At 43.2% G+C, this 21314-nt stretch overlaps 1 long non-coding RNA gene across 1 annotated transcript; it reads right to left on the bottom strand.

Annotated features, from left to right (window-relative positions):
• Positions 1 to 13801: 13801 nt before the first annotated feature.
• LOC144379300 (uncharacterized) lies at positions 13802 to 20985 on the bottom strand. The gene is made up of 3 exons (XR_013442091.1): positions 20810 to 20985; positions 19958 to 20019; positions 13802 to 13818 (listed from the first exon to the last, which is right to left on the bottom strand). It is a non-coding gene; the product is annotated as an uncharacterized LOC144379300 (long non-coding RNA).
• Positions 20986 to 21314: the final 329 nt, after the last annotated feature.

The following is a 21314-nucleotide window of genomic DNA, read 5'->3' as shown; positions in this document are numbered from 1 at the left end:
TAAAAATGTCTAGAACAGGGACGCCTGGGTGGCTCAGTCGGTTAAGCGTCTGCCTTCGGCTCAGGTCATGATCCCAGAGTCCTGGGATCGAGTCCCGCATCGGGCTCCTTGCTCAGCGGGGAACCTGCCTCTCCCTCTACCTGCTGCTCCCCCTACTTGTGCTCTCTCTCTCTGGCAAATAAATAAATAAATAAATAAATAAATAAATAAATAAAAAATGTCTGGAACAGTTTGTAGGTTGCACAATATTGTGAATGTACTAAATACCACCGAATTTTACACTTTAAAATAGTTAAAATGGTCAACTTTACATTATAGGTATTATAACACAATAAAAAATATAACAAGGCCCAAGGGACTTTCGGCTCCCTCCCAGGGACACTTGGGGGGGTGCCCAACGCTGAGAATCCCCCCCCAGCCAGTCCTCCGTCTGCAGGGGACCTGGGGCCCTGCTCACAGATTTGCCTCCTCTACAACTGAGCTGTGTGTCTAGCTGCTCCATCTCCTCCTTCCCCCGTTTTCAAAATGGGTGGAAGCTCTGGCCTGGAAGCTGCGAAAATGACAAATGAACCAGAAACAAAACGTCTTATGCAAAAAAAAGAGCAGCAAAGCTGTGACAGGTGTTCGTGTCCTTCACGGGAATGAAACCGTCCTTCCCCTGCATCGTGACCATCACCTTCTGAAGCCACACCAAGAAATGTGTTCACAGATGCTGTCTTCATCCTTCCTCATTTCAAGTGAGGAGAAGGCCCTCTTGGCACTTTTTGGAAATCCAAGGTGTAGAGGGGCACACCCCTCCCTTACTGTACTCGTGTTATCCAAGACCCCATAACATCAAGTGATTTCCTCTGCTTTTGTCCAGGCCTCTAGAGAAAATGACACTTAATCACCTCAAATTCCTTTCTGTCTCTGACAAACCTTCCCCCCCCCCCCCAGCCTGAGAAAGAAAGCCATAAATATGTTTCGTTCTGTTGACATTCACACCGGAACGAGCGTGGGGTTCCAAGCATCGCAGTTTCCTTTCCTATGTTATTACTACACAGCAAGAAAAATAGCAGTGCGGCTTTCCTGGAAATTCAGGGTACTGCAGTGTGTTTCTTTTTTCTCCCCAAGGGGGAGGAAAATATCTCTTCACACCATTGCCAAAGCCAAAAGGTTTCTGAATGAGCTGATACTGCAAGGGGCCGGCAGAGGCCATTCGATAAAAGACTTAGAGCACGTCTGCCCGCCCAGGCGGGGCATAGCGCGATCGGAGAACATTCAGGAGCAGGCCGGCGTCCTCCCCTCCTCCCTGACTCAGGTTTGAAAATATCAACAACATTCCTGTCCACTGTAATCAAATACTTACGCAAAAGGCTATGGAATGCGCAATAATTTGTCAGGCGTCCTTTTAGTGGCGTCCGGTAGAGCAAACTCTGGTAGGCCCCCTTGACCCTGAGAGAGTGTGCCCTTTAACCTTATTTGGGCCTCTTTTATGCGAGGCTTCACTCTGACCAGATGGCTAAACTATCAAAGGATTTTATGAGTAAAAACTGCTTTCTCAACTTGCAAGTTGTATATTTCTTTCCATGTTAATGTGAACTATCAACCCAGAGGCTTTAAATTGAAAACACAAAAGGTATCCTGCAGCTGGGGGCTCTGCAGACTCCCAGCATTGTGTGTGAGCACAAGAGCTACGGGTGTTTGCAGAGAAAACAGCTGACACCCAGATGAGGACAATTTCAGCTAAATATTTAAAATAGCCATCAAGAAAGGAATGATTGATTGGGGTGTTTTTTTTTTCTTTCTTTCTTTCTTTTTTTTTGGTTCCGGCCATGATCTTTTATCAAGCTGCAGGCAAACGTGCTTCCTGCGTAAATCCAAACTATATCTTTTCTTTCCCTCCATCCCATCCCATGTTTCCACCTTCCAGGCAAGCTGGGTGACAAATTAAAAATAATTAGATCAAATTGCGCCTGGAATGCAAAATAGCAAATGTCGGCTCCCGGTGTTAGATTTCAGGCTCAATGGTCCCGAGACGGTGGGTTGGTGGTGTGCGTGGCAATCTGTCGTTTGTTTTGTCAGTTCTTGGAACTGTTCAAATGATTAGGATGAGTTGACTCAACAAGGATTTACGGGCGTAAAGCAGGAGGCAGACGCTCTTCTAGCACCAAGCACACTGTTGAACAGGAGCGGGACGTCTATTAGGAAGGTGCTTGTTGATATCCCAGTGCCAGCAAAACAACAAAGAAATAAACACCCCCAAAATGTCAGGCTTAATGAGCACTGTGATGAGAACAAAGCAAGGCAACGTGATGGGGACGGTGCAGTGAGGGGGTGATACTCAAGTGTGTCCGGTTAGGAAAGGCCCCATTGAGAAGGTGATGTTAGAACAAAGTTCAGAAGGAGCAGAAGGAGCGGCTTAGGGAAGATCCCCGCAGCGCTGTCCATTCGAAATAGGACCCAAGCCACGCCTGTAGGGCTCGACGTTCTCATAGCCAGATTTAAAAAGGAAAAAAGAAATGGGTGGAAGCTCTTTCAAGCTATTTCATATTTTATGGTAATGCTGTATTCTCTTTTATTTGTGTTATAGTGTTTCTCTTGTTTTTAGTTTTTAAAACTTTTAAAATTTATTTCGATTTATTACTTTATTTTTGCTTTTATTTAATAATATATTCTGTTATAGTTAACTTCAGGGAATGTTAAATTTTCTAGTGGTCGAGAAAGATGATTTTCAAAAAGTAACAAATGAGATTTTTACTTTTTTTTTTTTTTTCATACTAAGTGTTGGCAGCCTGGTATGTATTGTATGACAACAGCACATCTCAATTTGGACGTGAAATTTTCGTGAAAAAGATTTTATCTGAATTTAGATTTCATGGAGTGTACAGTGGAAAAGTTACTCAGTTGTACCAAATATCCTTAAAAATGTTCTAATAACTGAGTGAAGTATGAGGTTTGAAGTTTTAAGTTAAAATAAAGTTCTAAATCCAGCTCTTCAGATGCTGCAGCCACATTTCAAGTGGGGGGCGGCCACGGGGGGCACGGGGCAAGAGTGTTGGCCAGCTCAGGTCTGGGGAAGAAGAGCGGGGAGCCCCCAGAAGGGCAGCTCGGGTGAGGACCAGTCAGCACAAGGTCCGGGGGCTGGAAAGGAGTTGGCCATATCAGGAACCCAGTGGCCAAGGCAGGGAGCAGAAGCAGGGGTGGGCACGTGGGTCTCCTAAGCTGGGTGAAGAGCTCGGATGTGTTACAAGTATGAGTTATGCCCCAAATGGAAGGCAGGGGTGCAGAGTACGAGTAAGCTTCCCTGCGACACTTGGGAGAGTCGTGTATCTGCTGCTGGTAACACTGTACGTAACCAGAGCATACAGCCCCAGAATGCAGGCTAACAAATGTCACAAGGTCGAAAGGAGGCTCCCAGCCCTGCTGGAATAGCAAAATACTGCAAACAGCCACAATATCTACTAGTCAGAGGAAGGATAAATAGAATGTGATATGTTCCGGAGAGGGAATCCGATCCTGCGGTTGAAAAGAATCATATGTATCAACATGATACATCGGAAAAAAAAGGTAAGTGGAACAAGAAGCTACTTATATAAATTAATGTAACACTTAGAGATAGGGATGGACATAGACACGTATATACATACATATAGAATATTAAAATTATTGTAACAGCTGGGAGGAAACACAAATTTCATGATATGGTAGCTTTTTGTGGGGAGGAGGGCTTGAGGATGGGTGTAGTGGGCTGAACTTTATCGGTGTGTTTTATTTTTTATTCAAAAAATATCTGAGAGGTTGGAACACGAGATTATATTCAGTGATTTGGGGCAGTGGGAATATAGGTGTTTATTATACTGCATTCTGTACTTTTCAGTTGATCTGAATATCCTCCAACTTAAAAAGCCTATCATAAGAGAAGAGAAAAGGAACCTCTGTCACCCCCAGTCCTCATGTATAGTCTGTCCCTGGGTTTCCCATAACCTTCCAGGGCTGACCGTGCCTCGGAATGAGAGAGTACAGATCTATTACATACTGTGTTTACTTATAACATTTTCTGGGGGGAGAAAAGTTGCTGGCCTGGTTCAGCAAATGTCTGAGGCTGACCATCAAAAGGACTTTTAACTCCTTCATCACTGGCATCAATCATCGTGTGTGTGTGTGTGTGTGTGTGTGTGTGTGTGTGTGTGTGTGTGACTTCAAGATTTTGAGGCCTCACACGCCCCTGTACCTCTAACTATTTGGAACACTGAAGGCCAAACGTGTTCCATGTTGAGCAAAAAATAAGTAATAAAAATTTAAAAGTTGACATTCTCCATAGCCACAAAGAAAATAAAGAAATCCCTCTTAGGATGTCTGCCTTCGGCTCAGGCTGTGATCTCAGGGTCCTGGGATCAAGTCCCGCATCCCCTGCTTGTGCTCACTCTCTCTCTCTCTCTCTCTGACAAATGAATAAATAAAATCTTTTAAAAAATTAAAAAAAAAAAAAAAGAAATTCCTCTTCTCTGATTTCGGAAGCTGTAACAGCCACTATGGACTGCATGTTTGTGTCCCCCCCAAAATATATGTGTTGAAACTCTAACCCCCAGTGGGATGGCCTCGGGAGGTGGGGCCTTTGGGAGGTAATTAGGTCATGGGAGCAGAGACCCTATCATGCGAGTCGCGCCCTTATATAAAGAGACACGAGAGAGCTTGTCTTCTCTCTCTGCTCTCTGCCATGTGAATGAGAAGGTGGCCGTCTGCAAACCAAGAAGAGGGCCCTCACCAGACGCCAGATTTGTGGGGTCTTGATCTTGGACATCATAGCCTTCATAAATGGAAGAAATCAATGTTTGTTGTTTAAGCCACCCAGGGGCAGGGGTGGGAACACAGGTCTCCTAAGCTACGATACCTTCTACCTTGTTACGTAGCAGCCCAAGCTGACCGCGACAACTGCGTAGACAGCCTTTCTGTAAATCCATCACTAGGTATGTGACCTGTGGCAACGTCCCAGGCTTGAGATTCCCATCTGTCTAATGGGCATCATAATAATCCTGTCTTCCTCACAAAACCAATGTGAGGTACAAATGGGACAGTATGTGTAAAGGCCTTAGTACAGTATGCATTAAGTACAGACAGACCTGTCAGTGATCATTCCTATCTCTTTATCTTTCTTTGCATTCACGTTTTATGTGACATGAGATGGTAGCTGGGAACACAGGTTTTGTGGCCAAATAGGTGGGTTGGAGACCTGGCTCAGCCACTTCCTAAGTGAACTTGGGCAACTAACGAGGCACAGGGTGGTTCAGAGAAGTAAGAAAGCCCTTGGAACGCCCCTAACAGGGGACTTGCATGTGGTTAGTGTCCGAGGGATGCTGGCCTCTGGGGCACCCTCCCAAGTGGGGAGGCTGTGGTTCTCCTTCATACTGGCAGCAGAGAAAGCACTCACATTTCAGTGAGGCTCGTCTGTTCGTATACATGGCTCCCAAGATGACTTATCCTTGCAAAGTCCCGGAAACAATTGCTTGTAGAAAAATGTCATTCTGAGTTGCATCAGTATAAATCATCACACATTCTTTTTTAAAACATCTTTGCCTATTTAAAAGTACGATCTGGCCTCCAAATCGAAGCCTGTCGCTTTCTTAAATTGCTCTAGTTATTATTGTTACCCCATTGGCCTTGTTTATCCAACCAAGTTTATCAACGGCAAATGTTGCTGACTCCATCGAGTTATGACTGTAAACATAAGGAATATGAGAACAAGGTGGAAAGTGGCTTCTCTATAACATCTGTAATTTATCCAAGGTTTTGTCCTGGCCTTTGATTTGGAGCTGACTCTGGATCTAGTGTCCCCCTGATTGCATTAGGGGCAGCCTTAGGGGTCAGACAGAATTCCAAGGTCCTGGAATCAGTTAGAAGAATGGAGAAGGCACATGTGTGAAGGGACAGGGGAAGAGGCCTTTGTAGAAATCATCCTCCAAGACTCAAACACCAGCTGACCAGGGGACCTTGGCAGCGGACAGGGCCAACTTCAGGGATGTGACCCTGTCCCTATTAAGAAACCAACAGTTGTGTGTTACTGTTAACTCCAAACTTTTGTTTGGATTGCATAAAAGGAGCATTTTTAAAGGGCTTTTCATAACTAACAAATGTTAGTTGAGCACTTATTACGTGCCAGGCATTGCACCAAATACTTTATAGCGCATTTCGTCTCTGCAGCTAGCTACCCAGTGGGGCAGCTACTTTGCTTAGCCCCATGTTATAGATGGGACACTGAAGCCCAGAGACCACGGTGCAGCAGCTAATAAGACAGGGCTTGAATCCAAGCAGCGCAACTCAAGGGCTGTCCACTGCAGACAACCACATTAAGACCTTCCTTCTATTGTCCCCTGAGGAAAACATTCTCGCTCTTTCCTTCTTTTTTTTTTTTTTTTTTTTTAAGATTTTATTAGGGGCGCCTGGGTGGCTCAGTCAGTTAAGCATCTGCGTTCGGCTCCGGTCATGATCTCAGGGTCCTGGGATCAAGCCCCGCATCAGGCTCCTTGCTCAGTGGAGAATCTGCTTTTCCCTCTCCCTCTGCCCTTCCACCCTGCTCATGCTCTCTTTCCCTCTCTCTCTCTCTCTTAAATAAATAAAATCTTAAAAAAAAAGATTTTATTTATTTGAGGGTAGGGGGAGGAGCAGAGGGAGAGGGACAAGCAGACCCCACACTGAGTGGGTAGCCTGACGTGGGCTCCATCCCACGACCCTGAGATCAGGACCTGAGCTGAAATCAAGAGTCAGACACTTAAGAGACTGAGCCACCAGATGCCCCTCTCACTCTATCCTTCTTGCCACCCAGAAAACTCAGCTCAAGCCCAGGGACCTGTTCACTCGTTCAACAAATGTTCTGTTTCTTCCTCAACGTCCCCACTCCTCCTCACCACCCTCATCAATGATCTGCCCCCTTCAGTGAACTCTAATAGCTTGAAACACCAGGGTCACCAACTCCAGTGACCTCAGGGCCCAGGCACACATCAGAAATGCATGCAGCAGGCCAGGTGGGAACTCTGGGGGCCGGGAAAGCCAGTCCCCATCCAGGGACCATGCCTGTGTATGTGTGTGTGTCCTTACAGCTGGTCTAGGCATTTCTCTGCCTCTCACCTCTCTGCTCCAGCCAATGGTCTCCATGAAGAAATGCAGGCGCAAAGTCACCGAATCTTCCCATCTTTCAAGAAAAGCCTGAAGTTCACATTTTATGTGAATTTCAGCAATCTTTCAAATTCTTTGTAGGTCAGATAAAATCCATCTGTGGGTCGGAGGTGGCCCGTAGACCAGCGGTTTGTGATCCTTCCCATGCCTCCGTTCCCTCCTCGTTAAAATGGGGAAAGGAAAAGTCACTGTGAGACCTAAGCAGGTTAGTGTTTGCAGAACACTTAGAACCATGCCTGGTACCACAGAGAAGGTGTTTGCCTTACTGCAGATTTCAAAATAATAGTAAGTTAATTAGGTGGAGAAACCGATTCAAGCTGAGTCATTGATTGCATTTCCCTCCCTCCACAAACCCTAAGTGTTGACTAACTGAATCTCTCAACTTTCAACTATTTTTAGTCATGTTCACAGAGCCTTGGTGCCTACATCTGAGCTCAGTGGGGCCTCACCCCACAGCCATGTGGCCGGAGCCATCAAAGTCCTCCATTCCCATTAAAAGATGCAAAGAGGAAAAACTTCTCTCCACAGGGACGTTTCTAAGTGTGCACCAAGGCTCACAGTATTTAAAAAAAAAAAAAAAGAAAGAAAGATCTGCTCTGCCAGATAGAGTCCTCTTGCAGATAAAACCACCTGAGGCGCCACATTATGCTTAAAAATATCTGCTTTTTCTCTTATTACACCCTTCTGTCTGAAGATGTAAAGCCAGAGAGCTGACCTTTTGTCAAGATGATCTGATGACTGTTTTCTATTTTTGCTACTAGAAATCAAAACTAAAGCTCAGCTCAGAAAGTCCTGGAAGCTTCTATCCCTGAATCCTGAAAGACTGTCTTGTTTTTAATTCACTGTAAAATGAGAGAAGCTATCCCCAAGGAACAGGGATCCTTGGATGGCCAACTGCAACCTGCACTTCACCTTGATACAGAGCTATAGGTTGAAACGTGTGAGGCAGATGATTTGGAAAGTCACATAGGGCAGGTGGGGCCACGGGCAGAAAGAAGCCTGGAGCTGGCAAAGGAATCCTTGCTTATTAGGAGGGCGCTCGCTGCCCAGTCTCCAGGCACGGGGTGGACTGGGACTTTCATTCATTGGCTACGAAACCTTCCAGTGCTGGGATTCGGGGGCCGCTAGCTCGGTTTCCGGGGAATCATAACACTGAAATGCGATCCAGCGGGATCATCCGGATACCAGGAAAGAAATCAAGCAAATGGCCAAGGCCATCCCCTTTCTGCATTTTGCCTTAAAACCGTGTTCTGTGACATTCCCAAGTTTGTGTTTTCTTTAAATTTCTGCAATTAGCCACACAAGTGGTTCCGTTGTTTCCTGAACCTTCATCAGAGCCCACTGACCTAATTTAATAAGATTTGGAATTTTTAAAATATACAAATAGCAATTGTACTACTTATTCAAACCAAACGGCCAAAGCCGGTTTTTTTCCCGACTCAATGGTAGTCCTTTAGGTTATACGTGTGTGTGTGTGTGTGTGTGTGTGTGGTATAGGCATGTGGGGTTTTTAATGAAAACCTTGTAAAGGCACAGAGGGGATAAGTTAGCAATCTTAATTTAAATTAACTTCTTGAATGATGCACACATTTAGGCCTTATTACTTAATTTTCTTTCTTTGTGTGTGTTTTCAACTAAGTGATAAAAAAGATCAGTCACAGGAATGTCAGTAAGCTGGGGTAATGCGGTACCTTAATATTTGTCACCATCACCTAACACACCCTGAGAAAACAAACAGCAAAGAATGTAGCTTTTCATGCATTATCAGGCCTCCCAGACCTCTGGCTCCCCCCCCAAATAAATCACTCCAGGTCAATAAGACCTTGTGATGATTTCATATAATTCTCTCTAAACAACAACAAAAACACCCATTAAATGGCATCATGGATTAAACATGGCATATAATCAACTAATGGGTTGACTTTTGTGTAACTATCAGTCATCCCAATTTTGGTTAAGAAAGTTTATGCTTGGGGGCACCTGGGTGGCTCAGTCGTTAAGCGTCTGCCTTCGGCTCAGGTCATGATCCCAGGGTCCTGGGATCGAGCCCCGAATCGGGCTCCCTGCTCAGCGGGAAGCCTGCTTCTCCCTCTCCCACTCCCCCTGCTTGTGTTCCCTCTCTCGCTGTCTCTCTCTCTGTCAAATAAATAAATAAAATCTTTAAAAAAAAAAAAGAAAGAAAGTTTATGCTTGGGGCACCTGGGTGGCTCAGTCGTTAAGCGTCTGCCTTCGGCTCAGGTCATGATCCCGGGGTCCTGGGATCGAACCCCGCATCGGGCTCCCTGCTCCGCGGGAAGCCTGCTTCTCCCTCTCCCACTCCCTCTGCTTGTGTTCCCTCTCTCACTGTGTCTCTCTCTGTCAAATAAATAAATAAAATCTTTTAAAAATAAAATTAAATTAAAAAAAGAAAGTTTATGCTTTACAGAAGAATTTAGCAAAAGGTCTGTATTCAATAGGCATTTAATGTTGTTATAATAATATAATAATGGAGTTATAATAATGAAAAGCATCCTCAAAATCTAAAAAAAAAAAAAAAAAAACCAATTTTAGATGCATTTGAGACAATTACCAATAAAAAGTTCAGCCTATTTCACTGATAAAAATAGGAGTAGCAAATTTAGTTATTTATATAACTTCCCGGTTTTTCTGAACGGGGTCCTAGAGTCTCGTATTACAAAAGGTAAAAGGCATAAAAGGGTACACAGCAGAAAGTTCTCCCTTGATTCCCAGCTTCCTGGGTTCCTCCCCAGAAGTGACCAAAAGGACCAGTTTCCGGGGGAGCCCCGATTATGCAGTGAGTTTAATCAAACAGCAGGCAGTCCTCTGTACAAGACCATATTTAAATGCTCCCCAAAAGCTCTCACGACAAGTAGTTTAGGTTTTCCCCTTCTGGGTTTCTTCTAATTTGAAGTGGTACTTTTAGCAGGAGGTGGATCACTTACAGTAGGGTCCCTTGGGCAACAAGAGCTGAAATCCACATTCTGAGTATTGTAATACATTACTATTCCTCTGCCCTGCCCCCAACATTTACACGTGCGTGAAACATTCAGACCCACCAGAATCTGTTTTGATGCCGTGTCTGTGAGTCCTGCAGGAGGAGGTTTTACAGGAGATGAGACTAAGCGATTCTTTTCGAGACCCTGGAAGTCAATAGCTCTCGTGCCCAATTCCTCCCTCTCTGGAGTATCCCATGGGAACACTGGACAATAATGTGTTGTGGCACAATTTTTGTTCATTGGATTATATCCCTGCCAGGGCTTCCCAAAGTACTTAGAGTAAGTTCCATACGATTTAGAGTGGTCACAGTCATGGGTCTCTACCAGCCACTCAGCCCTGGCCCCCTCTTTGCTACCCTTGAACACACCCAGCAGGGACTATGTTCATGCTAACTCTGCTCTCGCACTTCCCCTGCATTTTTTAAATATAATCTCATCATTCAAGTTTGAGCTCAGAATTCACCTTCTGGGAGAGCCCTCGCAGACCACCAATGCTGAATACCCACTTTAGTCTTGCACCCATTTGGTCATTTTCTGCCCAAATACTGGCTTTACTTTATCACGGGCATAGCTATTGGTACCATTCTGTTTGTTGATTGACTGATTGATTTTCAGGTTTATTATCCACACTCCCTACTGGACTGTGGACTCTAGGTGTGTCTGCCCAGTTCACACTATACCATGCCCAGCAGCTAACCACACAGAAGTCACTCAACAAACACTATTGAGTGATTGAACATATTGGCCCCTTCTCTTTGACAAAGATATAAAAATTATCTATAGTTGATGGCTAGGAATAGCTTTATTTGGTTTTCTATGGGGGAAGAGAGAAAGCCTACGATCATAATTGTACGATATTCCGCATAAAATTGCACGAAAAAGTCACCAACTGCTAGAAACCATTTTCAGTTCTGCTCTTGTCACCTGTATGACCTTGAGCACTCCCTCAGAGCCTCAATTTCTTTATTTGTAGAAAGCAGGGATCAGAACACACAATTCACAGCGTTGAAGGAAAAATTAAAGAGTAAAATTGGGTTTATGGGGTGTCTGGGCTGGCTCAGTCGGTAGAGCATGAGACTGTCACTCTCAGGGTTGTGAGTTCTATACCATGTTGGGTATAGAGATCACTTAAAAATAAAAATCTTAAAAAAAAAAGGTAAAATCAGGTTTAAAAAGCACTGTCTGATAGGAAGCACTATGACCACATAATACGTTTTTCTAAGATGAAAAGTGGTCTCCTATGTCTTCATACCATTACTCACTCTTTGAAAGGATTTGGTGTGTTTGTTTTCCTCTTAATTAATCTGCATTTGCCCCTAAAATGTAAGCTTCTACAGGGGGAGGGTTTAGGTTTGTCCAGTTGGCCCCTTACTTAGATTTAGCATTTCTATAGTCGTGGTACCTACCTCATAGGGTTGTTTTGGGAAGAAATGAGATAATGCACATAAAGTGCTTTCAATGGTGTGTGGAACACGTGAGGCATTTGATAATATTAGTGGTAATTATTAATTTTACTATTATTATGTGAACTCAGATTTCTGATGCTTTAATTTATATTAGACGGAATTTAAAGCATATGTGGTTGGATGTTTTAAGTCCCTGATCCTGTTTTCATGGCAGAGATTTATGGCATCATGAGTTTACCAAGTGGCAACCAGTGCTTAAAACCAATAGATTCGGGGGCGCCTGGGTGGCTCAGTCGTTAAGCGTCTGCCTTTGGCTCAGGTCATGATCCCGGGGTCCTGGGATCGAGGCCCGCATCAGGCTCCCTGCTCCGCGGGAAGCCTGCTTCTCCCTCTCCCACTCCCCCAGCTTGTGTTCCCTCTCTCACTATCTCTCTCTCTGTCAAATAAATAAGTTTAAAAAAAAAAAAAAAAAAAAAAAAACCAATAGATTCGGGGGCACCTGGCTAGCTTAGTCAGTAGAGCATGTGACTCTTGATCTTGGGGTCCTGTGATCGAGCCCCATGGCAGTCTCCCTGCTCAGCCCAGAGTCTGCTTCTCCCTCTCCCTCTGTCCTATCCCCCAACTCATGCTCGCTCTCTCTCTCTCAAATAAATAAATAAAATCTTAAAAAAAAACACACACACAGGGGCGCCTGGGTGGCTCAGTCGTTAAGCGGCTGCCTTCGGCTCAGGTCATGATCCCAGGGTCCTGGGATCGAGCCCCACATCGGGCTCCCTGCTCAGCGGGAAGCCTGCTTCTCCATCTCCCACTCCCCCTGCTTGTGTTCCCGCTCTCGCTGTCCTGTCTCTGTCTCTGTCAAATAAATAAATAAAATCTTAAAAACACACACACACAGAAGAATCTGTATATAGTCAGAAAAAATGTTTTACCTTGGAGAAACTTCAAAGAATGTACCAGACAAAAGTCATATGTTAAGTGAGACCCCATTTTTATTTTTCACTAGGAAACTCACAATATATTGGTTGAGAACGGTCTATTCCAGTTCCATCATCTCTTTGGCGTGTTTAATAAGTAGGAGAGAAAGAACAGCAGCAAAATAATGCAAAATGTTAATAGTGGGGGAGGGGAGAAGTAAGAGGTGAATGGGGCTCTCTGCTTCAGGAAAATTCATTTTCATCCAACTTAGGTTTACAGTTTTAGAAATCTTAGATTTAAGGCTGGACGTGAGAGAGAATTATCATTTTCAACATTGTCCTATAACATGTGGGTATTCAGTATCCTGTTGAAATTGTGTCCAGAAAGGAAACAGAGGTGATTTTCTCGGGCACACGGACCAAGAAGATTTGTGCAGTTGGCTAGATTGTATATATTGATCATCCATAAATCAGTATATTACCACTTTGTAGTAGTCATTCCTGGAAATGCATCCCTATCATTTCCATCAGGCAACAGTTATGCTGACTCCTGGAAGGATTTAAAAATTAAGTCTAGAACATATACATGGATGTCCATGCATAGAAATAAAGGCCTGTGATTGTTGATAACAAACTGACAGCAACAGCTACCTCTTAGAGAGAGGGGAAACTGAGTTTAGTCAAGAACTTTTAGCTTGAGCTCTGAAGTATGAACGTTCTTACAAATTAGATTCATGCACTGCTTGCATCATTAAAATGTGATTTTGAAATTATAAGACAATCATGCTAAAAGCATAAAAAGTAATAAAAAAGCAGCAGTAACCGCTGGAAAAAAAATTCAACCAAGCACACTGGTTTAATATTACTACGTTTATATTTGTTGTACAATAACGCGTGGTAATCTGCATGTCTTTTTCCTTCAGTGAAGAGTTAATGATATTTTAGAATTGAAATTTGGGTGCATGATAATTTTTTAATTCCCACATGTCCTGGAAGTCCTATTCATACATCACTCCTCCTGAACCACCCTCCCCCTCCAAAAAAAAATAAATAGGCAAAAAAAAAAAAAAAAAAATCCCACTTTTTACAAGACCACAGGCTTCGGGGCCATCGGAATGAACAGGCCACGCTGCTTAGGCCTCTGGAACGGCTACTGAATCCCTGACTCAAGGCACTCTGCATTTGTCACTTGATTCTGCAAAAACCATCTTATCAGATCAACAATGATTTTTGTCAAAAAAAAAAAAGAGAAAAAGGAAAATCCCCCACCTCTCCTCCAAAGCGGGGTGTCAGTCCCTGTGCGTAGATCCTAAAGCTCTGGGGCCGTGACCGGCAGGAGTCATGGAGCGTCTGAAGGGATAAGAGGAGATAAAGTGTATCAAAGGGGGCCTTGACACATGGGATGCTACGCAGGCCTGTCTCCCCGAGAGCATCTCTGGCCTGACTGACAGGGGATTAATCCACGGGAGGGCGGTAAACAATGGCTGAAGAGGGCTTGAGGCCCAACACCTGGTTGTGGGGCTGGAGGCCATCCGGGAGGCCGCGCACACTGTGAGGGGACACAGGCCCTCCTGACACACTTCTTAACTACCGCTTCCACTTCTCGCGGGGCCTCTGGCCTGCCACCCTTCCTCTTGGATAAACATGTTTGAAAAATAGGTCGGGATTTTTTTGTTGTTTTTGTTCAGAGCTTGAGGGCCAGGGAAGCAGAAGATGTTAGAAATTCAACAGTCGCCTGCTGTGAGTTCTTAACAGAAAAGGGTTTCAGATGACAACCCAGTGCGGTGGGCAGACTGGGATCCTGATTCGAGCAGGTCAGGAGCAAAGTAGACATGTTTGAGATGATGAGGACCACTGACATTGGAACTGGGGGATGCCAAGGAGTCAGTGTTCCTCTTGGGAGAAGTGATGATGGCGTTGTGTGGTTTTTTCCTTAAAAAAAAAAATGTTGGTTTTTTTATACATGAGCACTGAAGGGCTGGCGGTGACATGAAGTCTGAGACGCGCTTTAAATATTTAGGAGGGGGAGGAGCCTAACTGAAGCAAGCGTGAGCAAAATTTTTTTTTTTAAGGTTTTATTTATTTGCCAGAGAAAGAGAAAGCACAAGCAGGGGGAGCGGCGGCAGAGGGAGAAGCAGGCTTCCCCCCCCCCACCCCCCCCCACCCCCCGTCCTGAGCAGGGAGCCCGATGTGGGACTCGATCCCAGGACCCCGGGATCATGACCTGAGCCGAAGGCAGATGCTAAGCCGACCGAGCCATCCAGGCGTCCCAAGCAAAATTTTAATAATTATTGAATTGGGGTAATGGCCACTGTACTAGTTACTGTACTGTTGGGTATATTTTTGAACATTCTATCCAAATAATAGTAATAATAATAAGCTTTTTAAAGTGTTCCAAAGAGTAGCAGGGTGGTATGAAAATTTACTGAGTCCTGTGTCAGTTGGAATGGTTTCGCCCACCCGATCGTGGACACATTCTTATCTGCATCGGTGAGGTGGAGAAAACCTTCTGAAAGCAATGTCTGGTACCATTGGTGACAAGCAGAAATTGAGTAAAACCAAGACAGTGTTATTTCCTGAGCTGCACCACCTCATCTGTGATACCAGCCCCCTGTTGCTGAGTGCTCACTCTGCCTGCGTGATCTCATTTAATCCTCCCATGGCTCAGAGAGGTTAAGTAATTTTCCCCGAAGTCACCCAGCTCAGAGGTGGTAGATCCAGAGTTGAAACTCAAGGCAGTCCAGTTTTAGATTCTATGCCCTGCTTGGGACCCACTTTCTGACAAGAGAGAAGTGAAAGGAAAGAGGAAATTCACAAGCCATGCTGCCCTATCCTTATTTGGAAGTAAAATTATTAGTTATTTATTTAGTTCCACAGGACCCATTGGATTTTTTCTAAACTCATTCAGTGAAATCTTATTTTGTTCATCATGGATTTTTTTTTTTTCTTTAGGCACCGAGCATCTTACATCTTGCCTCATTGAATCCTCAACAACCCCTTGAGGTCAGTATTACTCCCATTTCACAAATGAGGAACCAGAGACACAAAATGTGAGTATTTGCCCAAAGCCTCGTAACGAGAAAATGGCAGATCCAAACATTGCATTAAATTATTGTTTATCCTGGTTACTAAGTTTTCGGAGGCCCCTTAAACTTTCTGCCTCACCTTAGCCCCAGGCCTGCTTTCTTGGTAGCTCATGATGTATTTTAAAGGTTTTTTTTAAAAAGAAGTCAGGGGTGGGCGCCTGGGTGGCTCAGTCGTTAAGCGTCTGCCTTGGGCTCGTTAAGCATCAGTCGTTAAGCGTCCCAGGGTCCTGGGATCGAGTCCCACATCGGGCTCCCTGCTCGGCGGGAAGCCTGCTTCTCCCTCTCCCACTCCCCCTGCTTGTGTTCCCTCTCTCGCTGTGTCTCTCTCTATCAAATAAATAAAATATTAAAAAACATATATTTAAAAAAAAAGAAGTCAGGGGTGCCTAGGTGGCTCAGTCGGTTGAGCATCCAACTCTTGGTTTTGGCTTGAGTTGTGATCTCAGGGTCCTGAGATCAAGTCCCCCCATGCATCTGGCTCTGTGCTCAGCATGGAGTCTGCTTGTCCATCTTCCTCCCCCTCTGCTTCTTCCCATTCTCTCTCCCTCTCTCTCTCAAATAAATAAATAAAATCTTTGAAAAAAATATTTAAAAGTAAAGAAATGAAATAGCTGGGTTGAGGCTTTAGCCCTCATTACTGTGCCTTTCTCTGGAGCAGAGACCACCCCTCATTCATCTTTACGCCCCGAGCTGTTAGCACATGCCAAGGCCTAAGTGCGGAGCTAAGGCAAAATCTTGGATAACCAGGGTGTTTCCTCCTGGTCAGAAATTCTGGGAAGTGGGCGCCTGGGTGGCTCAGTTGGTTAAGCGACTGCCTTCGGCTCGGGTCATGATCCTGGAGTCCCGGGATCGAGTCCCGCATCGGGCTACCTGCTCAGCAGCGAAGTCTGCTTCTCCCTCTCCCACTCCCCCCTCTTGTGCTCTCTCTCTCTCTCTCTCTCAAATAAATAAATAAAATCTTAAAAAAAAAAAAGAAATTCTGGGAAGTAATGATAATAGTCCAAAAAAATGACAATGATGAATGCAAACCAAAAAAGAGGTCATTGATTATGTAGCTGCTTCAACTCCTTAGGGAAAAAGACTGTCATTTACACATAAAGAGTGCTAGAAAATAACATTTCTAAACAGGTCTTACAAATAGGAAAGGAAGCACAGGTGGAAATTCTATACTTCTTGTCCGTTATTGTAGTTAGATGTAGAAAAATGCTGGCCTAAAGTTTTGAAGGAAGAACTGGCAGAAACAATGGAAGAAAAGCACATCATCAATAATAATTTTAACAATAGTGACAGATTACCTCTTTAGAAATCAGAGGAATTCCAGGCTGTAGCAAGAGAACACTGCATTGGTTTGGGAGCCGGCATGAAATTTTTTCAACTTTGGTTCAAAAGGACTGTATCTAACAACAAGCATCATAATTCACGGTACAATTCATTACATGTACAAGACACTGAACTAAACAGTTGATATGCATTAACTCACTTAATCCTGTGAGGTCAGTATTACCCCCATTTCATGAATTCAAATATTTGCCCAAAAGCCTCCGAGCTAAAAAGAGGCACAGCAGAGATTTGAACCGAAACACCGTGATGCCCCTTCACAACCATTTAAATCAGGGAAAGAAAAACAAATCAGTTGCTTAATTTTTGTAAAGATGCCCCAGATTGCTGATTGTTTGATTGGAGCTCATGCCCTTCTGTTGGCTTCTGCTTAAACTGTTAGCATTAGAATCTTCCAGGCTGATCCAAAGTGAAGATAAGTTTCAAGTGCCGGTTTTTCTGGAAGAAGTATGGCTGGCACTTTTTGAAAAAGGACCTAGACCTTTATCAGCTCCTTGTGGGTCTTCTAATTCTTCCCAGAAGATAATTAAACATTATCCTCCTGACCCTAAACCAGACTGTCAAGCAAAATAATAAAGGGAAATCAGTTGCCTATGCGTGTGGTTCTGACTTCTCGCTCGTGGAACACAATCCCAGCATGTGGCTCCAGAGAACATTTTGGGGCAACAGTTTCAGAAGGGACCTTCCTTAGATCAGTATCAAAACCGAAGGGTAAAGGATGAGCATTGGCCATCCCTTAACAGAACACAGACACCAAGAAGAGAAAAACAGCTGAAAGGATGTTCATTTCTCTGGTAAATGGCAGAAACCAAAGTTGCATGATCTCTCCCACAAAACGGTTCGAAGCTGTGCACATACTACCAAACGTCATTGTTCCCAGATGCCCCTTTCCTCACATTTTTACATCTCAGGTATGAGACCTGCGTCTTAGAATCGAAGTCATGTCATAAGTGAATGCGTAGAAGTTTTTCTTTCTTGGTGGTACATAAAATAATCATGAAACTTACAGCCTGTGGTGTCTTGGACAAGTCATTGAAATCGTGTAAGAAAATTCGTCATCTCTGTGGTCCTCCCAAAAAATCCCAGTCTATATCCACAAAATGCATTTTAGGAGTTTAAACTTTAGTATAGACATCGGCTCCTAACAGTGAACAGCAGAAGTTATGGAGTCAAAACGTATAAACCAACTGAAGTAACAAAATAGAGGTGTGGATGGTAGCCTCAAACTGCTTAAAGAAGTTAGCTTAATGGGTTAGTTCCTGCTCTGTACTCCCCCATCCATAATTTTACATATGTTGAATATGATTGAGTTTAGAACATGGAGGTGGCTCAATTTTTCATATTGGCTTGCAAAAGTTTTGTCCCCATTCAGGTCTGGGAGGTGCATCCACAATGGCATGCGTGAATCTTGTGTATCAGTAAAGAGAGCCCCTTGAACTCCGCCTGGAGGGAACAAAGCGTTTCCAAGATGCATCCGAGTAGCAGATGTTGAGTTATCTGAAGGGTCAGAATGCCAATTAGATATTGAACATGGCAGGAGGAAGGTGGAGTTTCCGAAACAAAGGAACGATGAATAGGAGCAGTCCCAGAGTTGAGGCTCAGGTCCTGCTGTTCTTTTGTACGATGATTTGTGGCAAATTTGTTTTGTCACTGAGGCATAGCTCCCCCCGGGTCTTAAAGTGATTTTTGTAATCGCCAAAAGAATTTTTTTTTTCCTTTAAATGTCCTTTTCCTAATCAAAACTGGGTATCAATTTATTACCTTAAGAAATAAAGAAAATAAATTTGAACAACTGCACATATTTATCTACGTGGGAGATGTACAAAGGCGAGTCATCCTACGTGGAAAAATAGGAGGCCGAAGTAGTGAAAAGGGAGGGAATAATTCAATTAAAAATACTTTTTTGGATGGAAATCCAAAAGAATTCTGATCTTTTTTTTTTTTTACTTTAAAAAAATAAATGCTTATCCTTTGGTCCTTTGCTGATTTTCCATCTTAGAGGATAAGGGTATAATTTTAAACCTAGAAAGCCTAAAGAAAGAAAGATGTGGGAAGCCCGAGATAGGAAATGCTTCCATAGTTAATTATGTATTTATATTGGTGTTGCATCATAAATCATTCTTAGAGAAACAAAACCAAGTAATAGGACAACAATGGTGTTCTGTTTAAATAGTTTCATTTGGTGCCTGAAATACTTCTGGGTATTTTTTTCCCTTGAAGCCACCCACATTTAGTAAAATTGTATCACTGAGTGGAGCCTACCCTGCTCTCTATCTCCCTTCTGACTCCTGGTGAGTACTGGACCGTGGAATACCCAAGGCAAACCGGCAAAAAAAGGAAATTAGGATTGCATTGATTTAAATCAGCCAGTGCTGTGACCAAATTATTTAGTTCTCTCTTGACCTTTGGAGGTCAGATTTGACTATTTATGCTATCTGCTAATGCTTTACTATTTTTCATTGCTCTGCCTGTTAACAATTCTGACCCACAGCCTTTCTGGCCTGGAGGGTTGTTCTATTAAACAATCGCTAATTACTCCTTGAAACATATGCCCTGTTTTAAAATGTCATTTGAATAAAATCCCAGCCCAAACCCCCTACATTTGTTTCATGAATGAAAACAAAAATATAAGCGTTTGAATATTTCTGAGAAGTCAGACGTTGTCGCGTTTGAGCAAATGGAAGATAATCTGCCTTACTCTAATTCTTAATTTAGAAATTGCTTAGAATAAAGACTATTGATAAAAATGAACAGCCCAGGCAGTGGACATGCGCCTTTAATCACCCTATCAAGTATGCTTTAACAGTCTTGCACTGAATGTTTTTATCCTTGCTAAAGGTCTTAAATGCAAGAACATTATGTAAATTTTGTCTCTCTTCCTTCGTTCGCTCTACAAATATGAGTATCAATTATGTGCCCAATAACATGGTAAGTGCTGGGATGGAGGGTTGAGCAAGACAGCCAGAAGTCTCTGAAAATTAGCCTTTTTGTTATCTGCCTGGAAAATGCTACATTTGTTAGAGAGCAAATAAAGACAAACAGATGTTCACATCTCTGATGCTTACCATGAATATGAAGTTATGGGTCAGGGGATGTGGTTTGCTTTCCAAAATTTTTCTCACATTGTCTTTGAGACATAAAAAAAAAAAAAACAAAAAAACAACTTTGTTACTTGGGGCTGGCTCAGTCAGTAGAGAATACGAGTCTTGATCTTGGGACTGAGTTCGAGCCCCATGTTGGGTATAGAGATTAAAATCTTAAAAAAAAAAAAAAAAAAAAAGACCTTTGTCTGCAAAATAAAAAATAGTAACTTATTTTAGGTCAAAATAGCCAGAGACAAAGAGCACATTAAAAAAAATAATTTAATTAAAATTGTTATATTTATTATTATTCAGCTAAACAGTGCAATTGAAATGCCACACAGGAATTCCAAGGGATTTGGCTGAGGCTGGTTGTGCATCGGCCCTCGGCTGCCTTCAGACCTCGGGACGGGGTTGTGCCAACATAATCTAAGAAAATCTCTCCTCTTGATGACGCTCTGCCACGTAAACAAGTGAAATATGACAGGAAAGTGGGTACCCCATCGACTTCCTGATTTCCTGAGCTCTACATTCTTACACATAAACCTCTAATTCATTTCAGAATGCAAAGGTCACCACAAAAAAATCCGAGGCTAAATATACCCTTTTGTCCAGCAGAAGGATAACAGAGATTTTCTTTTTCACCAAAATGTTTCCACAACCAGGTGTTTCCCATGTTGGCCTAGCCACATTAGGAGTGTATTTACAGACCTAGAAATTAGCATTAAACACTTAAAAAAAAAAAAAAACTTTCTATTTGGAATAATGTTAGATTTATGGAAAAGTTGCAAAGAGTGCCTGTCCGCCCACTGCCCCAGTCGGTCACATCTTGCTTACCCACGTACGTCCGACAAAACTAAGAAATTAGGGACACCTGGCTGGCTCAGTCCGTGGAGCTTGTGACTCTTGATCTCGGGGTTGTGAGTTCGAGCCCCACGTTGGATGTAGAGATTACTTTAAAAAAACAAACAAACTAAGAAATGAACATTGCTGCAATACCATTAACTAAACAGACATTATGGGTTTCCCCAGTTTTCTCACTGACATCCCTGCCCATGATCCAATCCAGGATACCATTTTACATTAACCATTATAAACTTGTAAATTTAGGTATTTCTGTGACTTACCTCTCAAAAATAATTTGGGGGGGGCACCTGGGTGACTCAGTTGGTTAAGCGTCTGACTCTTGATCTCAGCTCAGGTCTCGATCTCAGGATCATGAGTTCAAGCCCCATGTTGGGTAGAGCCTACTTAAAATAATAATAATAACAATAATAATAATAATTTATTTGGAAGTTAACAAATGATTCCTTTTTTTTTTTTTTTTAAGATTTATCTACTT

Source organism: Halichoerus grypus, chromosome 10 (assembly GCF_964656455.1).
Source record: "Halichoerus grypus chromosome 10, mHalGry1.hap1.1, whole genome shotgun sequence".
Classification (NCBI taxonomy): domain Eukaryota; kingdom Metazoa; phylum Chordata; class Mammalia; order Carnivora; family Phocidae; genus Halichoerus; species Halichoerus grypus.
The sequence above is the reverse complement of the archived record's forward strand: the minus strand, read 5'-3'. Positions and strand labels throughout refer to the sequence as shown.